This window comes from Canis lupus, chromosome 4 (assembly GCF_048164855.1).
Source record: "Canis lupus baileyi chromosome 4, mCanLup2.hap1, whole genome shotgun sequence".
Taxonomy (NCBI): Eukaryota; Metazoa; Chordata; class Mammalia; order Carnivora; family Canidae; genus Canis; species Canis lupus.
The window spans coordinates 29,405,011-29,415,094 of NC_132841.1; the positions used below are offsets into that span (position 1 = coordinate 29,405,011).

Consider the following 10,084-nt stretch of genomic DNA (forward strand, 5'->3'; position numbering starts at 1 on the left):
CCAAGATGAGTCGGACAGGGCTAAAACCAAGGTGTCAGCAGGGCTGTTCCTTCTGGAGGCTCCAGAGGCAAAACCACACCCCTTGCCTCTTCCCGCTTCTGGTGGCTGCCGGCAGTCTTCGACCTGTGGCTACATACCCCACGCAACCTCTCACATCCATCGTCACCCGTCCTACTACTCCCTCTGACCCTCCTGCCTCCCTTTACGAAGACCCTTAGGATTACGTCAGGCTCTCCCGAGTAATCTCCCCTTCTCAAAACCCTAAACCTGATCAGATCTGGAAAGGCATGAGGAGGTCGATGTCTCGGAGGCGGAGACGTTCACAAGAACATTCTGCCACAAGAACAAAACGCAGATTTCTGACTTTGGCAACAAAGTGGAGCTTCCAACCAAGAATGGAGGAGATTAGTGGAGAAGGTGATGAGCTCAATGTAGGGGATGCTGATTCTAATTAGAAGCTTGGGAGACCTTCCAGGAAGGGGCGTCCCGGCAGACAGTTGATTCAAGAAGAGGGAGTGTGGCCGATGACAACACAGGGCTGGTGTGGGGGCCAGTGTCAGACACAGGACAGAGATCAAATAGGGATCAAGAGAGACAGGACTCGGGTTTGGCAACTCATGGGTGACCTTAAAGCCATCAGTGGAGTGGAAACAAGTGGCTGGCTTTGCAGAGGCTCAGAGTGTGGCTTGGCACACATTTCCTGGAGAAGTGAGACCGTGGAGCTGGAGCCTTGGGAACAGAGTCGGGGCTGGGCTGAGGCAGAGGGCGGGGACCCCGGGCCCGGGGCGGCCTTGGGGTTGCAGAGGAAAGAGATGCCAATTACTGGAGCCAGTGTGGGGCCGGTGGATGAACCCAGACGCTCCTCCTCCGCCGTGAGAGACAAGGGGAAGCAGGATATGGCTACCAGTTTGAAGACAAAAGAAAAGAAGCTGGTCTCGATTTTGTGCCGAGGGGGCAGGTAAGATGGTCAGATGAGAGCGGGACCCAGGGAGGCCTGAGTGATTTGCAGGGCTGTGGGAGGGAAGACGGGTCCCCAGAGTGACTCCATGCAGAACACAGGTCCTCTCCAGCATCCTGTCTCCTGATGGGGGTCCCAGTTCTCACCCTGTGGTACCCCCACAAGGAGTGGAGCTGAGGAGATGGAGCTCCCACGGGCCAGCTCAGGGGCCCCCTCTCTGCCGCCTCCTCCTCTGCTGTCCAGGGACAGGGGCCTCAGGTTCAAAGCCACAGCTGGGCAGACAGGAGGGACGGGAGGAGGGAGGAGGGCAGGGGCTGAGAGCAGCCCCCTCCACTCGCCTCCCCAGGAACCTCAGCTCCGACCTCCCTCCCTCGTTTCCCCGACTCCCCGTCTCTGGGCCTCCTGATGAAACAAGAGACTTGGAGGCAGTGACCGCCAAGGGCCTTTCGGCCATCCTGGCCTCCGAAGCAAGCCTTGGACGTGGCCAGGCTGTCTGAGCGCCCGCAGGGAGCCGCAGCCTCTCTGGAGAGGCGCCCGGGCCCCTGTCATTGCGTAAACATGATGCAGGCCTGTTTGGTGCTGCATAGCTGTGGTTTTCTGTCTTCCCCAGCAGTAGCTACAAGGCCATTGCCTTCGAGAAGGCCCAGCAGGGAGGGAGAGGGCGGGACGAGGGCAGGAGACAGGGCTTCTCTCCGCTGCCTCCCCAGCCGGCCTGGAAAGCTTGCAGAAGGGAAACAGCAGCGTGTGATACCCCTTTCCCTCTCTCCCCACCAACCCCAGAGAAAGTGGGCACCTTCTAGCTTCTTCTGTAAGAGCAAACACACCCTGTAGTTTGTCCTGCCTCCGCTTTGGAGCAGACTCGCTCCCGTAACCCTAGTGAACTTGGCCGTGGATGGGTCTTAAGTGAACCAGCAGTGCCCAGAGGACGAGACGTGGGTGAACGTGGAAGCCCTGGGCAGAAGAACGACAGACCCTGCCAGGCAGCTCGTTACTGGTGCGATTCCAAGCCGCCCAGGCCCACCGCGGGGCCTGGCACCCAGTGGGCCTGGGGAGTCGGGTGTTTACTAAGCCAAGCTAGACTCGAATCCAGGACGAGTACAAGATCACCCTCAAAGTGAAGAAATGGCCACAAAGGGTGTGGGGCATGTGATTGCCCCCCGTCCCCCACCCCGGATCCGGGCCTGGGGCCTGCATAGCCCAACCCACACCGCAGCAGGAGGCTGTTGCTAACGGCGCCCACTGTACCCTTCATCCCAGAACCATCCTTGGCTACTGGGAGCTGTCTTACCAGGTGCCAGGACATTTGCCCATCCCTCCACGCAAGACCTACAGATGCCAGAGTTTCACCCCCAGCCACCTTGCTTCAAGTTGGGACAAATCCTTGGTGCAGTTCACACCCCGAGTTCCCCACGGGATCAGGCTAAGCCACGGTCACATCTCTGCTTCCTTCCTTCTCCTTCCTGTCACCTCCTCCCTCCCTGCCTTACTGGTTTCTCCTAAGAAGTCCCCCCTGCACCCACTTGTACAGAAGTCCCCGTTTCAGCCCCTGTTTCTAGTGAGCCTGGTTTAAGATGAGGGGGACCGCCTTTCGGCTGAGACCCAGCTCAGGGAGGAGCCTTTCCTACCCCCAGCCAAGCGACTTGTCAAGCTGCTTACCAGGCAGCAGGAAAGAGCAGGGCATTGGCAGCTGGCCTTCTGCAGGGTCAGAGCCTGCTGGTGTGGCTCTGCACACCCAGGAGGGCTGGCAAGCAGTCGCAGATAGGCCCAGCGCCCAGGCCCACTGGTCCATACTCCGGAGGCCACCCAGGGCTGCTAGAAACTAAGACCTGCGGGGCTCAAGAGCTACTGGTAAGTCTGGCCCGCTCCCTGGGGCCGGGCACAGACAGGACGGGCGGGGGGGGGTGGCGCGGGAGGCGGTGTCTGCAAACGGCCCAAACCAGAGCACTCCAAGGTGGAGAAGCTGGGCTCCAGAGCAAGTCCAGAGGGCGGAGCTGCTCTTGCCTGAGGATGGCACCAAGGCCCTACCTGGTGGCACCAAAGCTACCAAACACAGGCCAGAGCAGTATAGGAATAACTGCGATAGATGCACGGTGCCAAGTGCCACTCTGGGCCATGCCCGCCGCCAGCCCCTTGAGTGGAAGGAGTCATCCTCCCACGGCTCCCAGGAGGTGCTTTTGTCTCCACCTGAGACAAAACAGTGGACAGCCCACTTGGGCCACATGTGCAATCAGGAAAACGCTCGTGTCCACGCAGCACACAGCCACGCGTGTCCCAGCCCCAGTCAGCTCCGCACCGGACAGTTTGGGAAGGACACCCCATAGGACGGCGGCCGTGCCCGCTCAGGACCGTAGGCCCTCGCCCTCCCGGGCACCCCACAGACACTGCCCTGCAGTCCGGAGCGGGGCCGAGCCAGCACCCAGCACACGGCCAGCTCCCCCACCCCAGCCCCCGGCTCCCTGGGCCTCCAAGGCTGCCGTGTCCCCTCTCCCAGGAGGGGGCTGCGCCCGGGTCCTCAGCCCTGTCGGGAAACAGCTGCACAGGAAATCAGAGCTGCCTGCCTGTTTCCCAGCTTCCACTCCTGGTGGGAGAGACACATCGTCCTGAGGTCACGACTGCTGCCCCTCTGCGAGGCCAGCGTTGGCGGTGCTGGCCTGTGGGGCTCCAGTGTCCCAGAGGACACCAGCACCTTCGGATACTCCCCAAGTTGCCCACACCCTGCGACTCCGGGCTGAGAGGTCAGCCCCACAATGGCTCCCCCTCATTCTGGAGTCCCTCGAGAGGCAGCTGGCCTTAACCCACAGCTCCCAGGCTCAGAGCTCTGAATTCGGAGTCCACAGACCGGGCTCCGTACGGTTCTGGTCTGTGCAGGAGGCAAGCTCCACGTGCCTCCCCCTCCACCGCAGCTCTGGGAGCACCTGCACTAGCCGCCAAGGACAGAGCCTCAGTCTTCTCTTCTGAGAAACGGGGATGAGAGCTTGCATATGGGCCCATGCCATGGGTCAAGCTGGGTACCAGACAAGGCCCCAAACCTCTGTGACTTCACAGGACAGCCCTATTCTCACTCACATCAAGGTCTGCACTAGGCAAGAAGCTCCCCTTTATCTTGCGGATTTGCCCTCTGAGGCCACTGCAGAAAAGCGGAGAGCAGGACCATGGGGGTATGCCTCAGCCACAGGGGCACATCCAGGTTTCGAGGGCCCCAAACTTACACAGTTTATGGGATCTCTGTAAGAAAAGTTCTACAGAATTATACATGTCGATTACCCACAACGACTCCAACACCACTGTACACAGAAATTGCAAAAACAAAATACCCATGGACCCAGAGAGTGGGGCCTGGGCAAATGAGAGCCCTGGAACCCACACTCCGCTGACTTTGGGATTAATCGGCATCAGCCAGGCCTGGGTGTGATGCACCCCAGTGGCTCATAGCCCGTTGGCCAGAGCTAGTGCATGGGCCCAGTCCGGCGTAGGGGGCTGGGAGTGTAAGGGAGCCCCTGGCCCCTTGTGAGCATTAGCCATCCCCAACAGCCCGCTGTTCTCACAGCAGCCGGGGGTGGAGGGCAGAGGGGCAGAGGGCAGAGGAGGAAGCCATATGCAAATGTAGTGTTCCAGAATGACCCGTGTTTTTGCCAACGTGTCTCCCAAGGATGGCATAAGGGAAGCCCGGGGAGGGAAGCCCTACCCAGTCCAGAGTCGGAGGTCACGGCTCAAGTCCCACAGCTGTCTTTTCTCAACAGTAAGAACCTGCGTGATTCAAGTAACCCCCCTGGAGCACCACTGGCCCCATTGCCCAGGTATGTAAACTGATCCTGACCGTCCAACATAGTCATTAAAGGATCAAGTGCCTAAAGATGCTTTGCAAATAACCCAGTGCTGTGCAGAAAAGAGCCACATTGTAATTCTTTTTAGCAGGGCATCCCTGTCGTGCTTTAATGTGATCACCTGAAAGTCAGCGGTCCCTTGTCCCAAAAGCTCAGCTCAGCTACCTCGGTTACGAAGGCAAAGGCTAAGCCCCCCAGTCTCCTCTTCTCCGTGTTGTCCCACCTTATCGCACCTGTATCAGTAGCCCTGGAGAAACAGATCAGGGCAAGCGGAGCGTGCTCAGCTGCCGCATGAACTTGCTGGATTCTCCAGGAAGATTCTAGAATATTAGAAGAGCTCAACGGCTCCCTAGAGGTTAGCTTATCCATTTGTAGGTGCTGGAAATGCCCAGCTCCTGCAGGAGGTCCCCAACGAGCATCGGCAGGACGGTCAGAAAGGAGCAGCTCAGCCGATACGGGCAGTACCCCCCACGCCACAGCACCCCAAAAGGGCTATTTTTAGATCTCCTCCGCCCCCTGCAACCCTCTCACTCTGGGAATGTCATACCGCATCATAATAAACACATCAGAATGCATCCACATGCCACTTCAAATATCATTTACATATAACTTCATAGGAGCGGAGGAGTTGGATTTAACAAGTTGACATGATGTTAACATTTTGCACATATTCAATTAAACATCGATTAATTTTGATTTCGCTGTCATTTTTTAAGTCGATAATATTTTTCCAGGTATCAGATATTCTTGGAGGGATCACAATCGGCAGGCCAGAGCTGGCGGTGCCTGTGGATACGCCAGCCCCTGGGTACCTCCCTTCCGGGTGTGGGCAGCCAGGCTTCTCTGTTCTCAGGGGACCCAGCTGCCAGGTAGCTGGCCTGTGTGCTTCAGCCCCAGCACAGACCGCTCAGCCTGCCCCGAATGAGGAGCTGAGGGTCCAGCGAGGGACTGAGTGACTATGGGGTCTTCCAGGCCCTGTGGCCAGAATCGAGGAGGGAGGAGAAGAGTCGAGGGCCGTCTGGGAGACTGGCCATGACCGCAGCAAGAATCAGGACTTGGCCAAGATCACAGAGCTAGCCACGGCATGGCTCCTGCCTGAGCCTCAGTTTCCCCATCTGCAAACCAGCAAACAGCAAGCGAGGGAGGGAGAGAGAAGCTCTCTGTAACCCACCCCCTTATTTTCCAGATTTATAGTTTCAATCCTATAGTATGTTTATGCTGGCACTTGCTGCTGCAAGGCATCAAGGTCAATGTAATTAAGCGGGGTATTTTTTGACACTGGAAACATCATCATTTTGGGAGGGATGGTGGGCGTGTGTGTGTGTGTGTGTATGCAGGTACTGATTAGTGCATTCGTGCTTGAACACGTGTGTGCGTCCTGGAGAGGGCACATGAGAGTATTGCACATCTTGCTATGTGTGCATGCGCTGTATAAGCGCACATGTATGTGCTCATGTCCTATGTGCAGCACGAGTGTACACTGGTTCGTGTGTAAGTGTGCGGCACAGAGAAGGCCAGGCAGAGGGGATGGCGTTCATGGGCTCTGCACGGTGTTCTCTACCGTCCTGGGGCTTGGTTTCCTAGAACCTTTTATCTCCTTCTGGAAGGCGTCCTCAGTGCAACCATCAGCTGTCTGATGCCTTTGCTCCCACAGAAGGGCACGGCTACCTTGACAAAAGGTCAAGAACCAGACGATCGCATCAGGCACTGACACCTGTGAGTGATGCTTTATGAAGGTCCTTCTCTTCCCTGTCTTCTCTTGACCCCCGGAGAATATCTGTGAGGTCAGTGTCATCATTTTCAGATGAGCTAACTGGGGCTCTCCCTGTGGCTGAGGGATACATGGAAGGAGAGGACCTGTGTACAGGATCTTCCCGCTCCACCTTCCTGGTGACCCACAGAGGGACAGGTGGAGTGGCCTTTAGGGGCATGGCTCTTCTCTTACACATCTTTCTCCAACATCTTCCTGCACTGTCAGGATCCAGAGTCAGGCTCATGTGAGCCAAGGTAAGTGTGGAGTGCTGGGCAGAGGTGGTGAGCAGTGGGCCCTGGGGATGGCCCCTGGGGATGGCCCAGCCTCAGCGCTGGGGAAACCAGGCTGCCAAGTGCCAAGGGCATGTCAGGTCTCGCCTCTGCCCACTGCTCCCTGGGATTGGCAGCCGGCGTCATGGAGCCAGGGAGCCATCTCCTCGGAGCAGCTGGGCAGGGCAGGGCAGGGCAGGGTGGGGATGAGGGAGCCACTTATGAGCAGAAAGAGTTTCAGGTGGCCCCTTGCCAGAGTACTCAGGGTCACTGGCATAGTCCCGAGGTCCCAAGCTGCAGCATCACTGGTTTCTCTGAGCCTGATACCCCTACTATGCCTACAGTCCAGATGACTCACCAGGCAAACCCGTCACCTTGTCTGCTCCTCGCAGCAAGCCTATAAGGGGGCTACCTTCATGCCTATTTTGTGGATAAGAAAAGAGGCCTACGGAAATTAAGAGACAGCCTCAAACACACAATGAATTTAAGCCACATCAGAAGACCCAAGATCTCATTCCAGCTGGGTCACAGAATAAGGTGGCTACTGACAACCTAGTAAGCGTCTGGAACTATGGCAGGTGCTTCTCAGGTAAGATCTTGCTTGTATTTCCCAATAACCCAGTGACCTAGAGAGCATCACCTCCATTTTGGAGAAGAAAAACAGACTCAGAAGTTAATTTGCTTAGGTGTCATCACATAATTAGAAGGTAGCAGTCGAATCTAGACACCGGTATGCCTGCTCCCCAAACACCTGATGCAGTCGGGATGATCTTCCTAAAATACACATCTGACCAGGACTCGCCTCTGCCTCCCACTGTTCCCCAGTGCCTCATGGACCATAGAGAAAGTCCGAGAGCCTTAACCTGGCATTCAAGGCCTTCCACAGCCAGGCCCCAGTGCTGCTCCTTCTCCTCCAGCAGCCCTCACCGCCTCACCCATGCCACCATGTTGTATTCCCTTCAGCAGGCTACATATTTGCAGAGCCCTGGCCTTGGCAAAGCCTGGTCCATCTCCGCGAAATGTCCTTCACCCTCTTCATGGCCTGTCACATTCCCATGCCACGTGGTGGAATCAGAGAAAAGTGTCCTAGAGGAGGTGTCATTTGAGGTGGAGTCAGTTAATCCTCTGGGTTCATGAACCAACATTCACATTGACTACAATGTGATATTGCTGAGGAGACATTCGTGTTTATTTGACTATCCCTAGACTAGGAATGCTTTTAGGACCGAGAAGGTGAACTGTTTATATCTGCATCCTAGCAACAGGCACAGGGCCTATCCCAGTACAAGTTCTCACCCAGAGTTTGTGGATGGATGGATGGAGAGATGGACAGAGAGATGGAGAGATGGAGAGATGGGCAGGTGAATGGAGAGTGGACAGATGGATGGAGAGATGGATGAATGGATGGATGGATGGATGGATGGATGGAGGATGGATGGAGAGATGGGTCAATGTGGATGGATGGATGATTTGATTAGAAGATGAATAAATTAGTGGAGGGATGGATGGAGCTTAGAAGGATGGAAGAAGAAGGAATGGGTGAATTACTCATATCAACAAGCACAAAACTATTCAGCGCTGATAGAGTATACAGAGTGCCCTCCCTACTCATATCGCACTTGGCCAATAATTCAAGAAGCTTCCCCTGCTTGCACCCCTTGCAACTTTTTATTCCAGGTTGAAAAAGACCTGGAAGGCCCCTCTGGGCAAAAAACAGAAAAGTGTCTCAGATAGGGCAGGAAAAGGACCCCCACCCTTTTGGTTGAGCTCACGTCCTGGAAACCTTGGGCTGTACTCTAGGGAGAGGCAGGGCCTGCCCCATCCCCTGAGCTGAGCTAAGCAGGGAGTAGCCCAAGTTCCATCTTTCCATGAGCTAAGAACCCTTCCAAGCCTGGCCCCTCACAGCTCCAGATTCCACTGCCCAGGATAAGTGGAGCTGGGGTCTGAGCCGACTGTGGCTTCAAGCCCCAAACCCAGCCATACTGGCCAGAGTAAGAGGGGCCTTGGGGTCAGCATCCAGGAGGTGCAGGAACAGGAAGAAACTGGACCAACATCTGGAGACAGCTGGAGGCATCTGGGCCACCGTCAGGGGGTGGGTTTGGACAGCAATCGTTTGGAACACGGGGTCATGGGTGTGAGTCGTCTCCAGAGCACACGGGGCTGAAGCCCAGGCTCCTCCTGAGGAGGGACGATGGCGCTGCCTTCTCTCTGGGTTCCACCACACCCGTCAGCATCCCCACCCACCCCAGCAGCCTCACATCTGCAAGCAAGGCCCTGCCAAGTAAACAGCTGCAGCCCACGCTCCAAGGCTCCCCAAACCCCAGCACTACCCACAACGGCCAAAGCCACATCCCATCCGTCCCCCTGCGTGGGGCCCGAGGGAAGGGAAATGCTCATTAATCACAGGGAGACGGCTTCCGGGCAGCCTTGGAGACAGGCAGAGGAGACCGGAGCTGGGAGGGAGCTCCCCACAAGGCCCCAAGGGAGGTCAGGGCTCCCCACTCTGACCCAGTGCAAAATCCATCAGCCAGTGGCTTGCCTCCTGGTGCCCAGGAGTCCTTGAGGGCCAGCCAGCCCCGGTTGTGGGGCTGGGAATCCAGAGAGACAGGCAAATGCCTCCACTCAGCGGGGCATCAGAGGAGGCCTCTGAGGTCAGAAGGTTGGAGTCGTGGTTCTCTGCCTGGCCTCTGGTAGGTCGTGTAACCCTGAACAAGTGATTTGTTTCCTCTCCGGGCCTCTGTTTCTGCAGACTGGGGACAGAACTCTGGCTCTACCTGCGTGCACATCGTAGCATCAGTCTTCACCCTGCAGGAAGAGCTCCTACTGAGGTCATACTCTCCATCCCTAGAGCCACAAAAAAAAAAGAGTCAGCTTGGCCCCAACTGACTCATTGGCAAATGGCTGTTTGGGGGCCATCCTGGTGTTTTTTAAACCATACATTTGAACGCCTTTGGATGGGACGTGCAGTTTTAAGTCAGACGCACCCATCCGCACCACTGCACATTGCCGGAAACCCACCCCTTCTCATTCTTAACTTGCCTGCATGGCCCCTGGAGTCCACCAGGTTAGGCTAGGCTGTGCTCTAGAGACACCCAACACCCAGATTTCAGTGGCTTAATGAAACAAAGTCAATTTCTCATTCATGGGGCAGGTCTGACCTGGGTCTCAGCCTCACTCTAGCTGACAGAGGCTCCATTCTGCCACGGCCTCCATGGTCACCGAGACAGGGCGAGGAAAGTGGCAATGACACTCTTGCCATTACCCCTTCCACTCAGAAGTG

The 10,084-nt window shown here is 56.5% G+C and overlaps 1 long non-coding RNA gene across 1 annotated transcript; it reads left to right on the forward strand.

Annotated features, from left to right (window-relative positions):
* Window positions 1-543: 543 nt before the first annotated feature.
* Window positions 544-5,441, forward strand: LOC140631530 (uncharacterized). The gene is made up of 3 exons (XR_012029072.1): window positions 544-958; window positions 4,699-4,755; window positions 5,158-5,441. It is a non-coding gene; the product is annotated as an uncharacterized lncRNA (long non-coding RNA).
* Window positions 5,442-10,084: the final 4,643 nt, after the last annotated feature.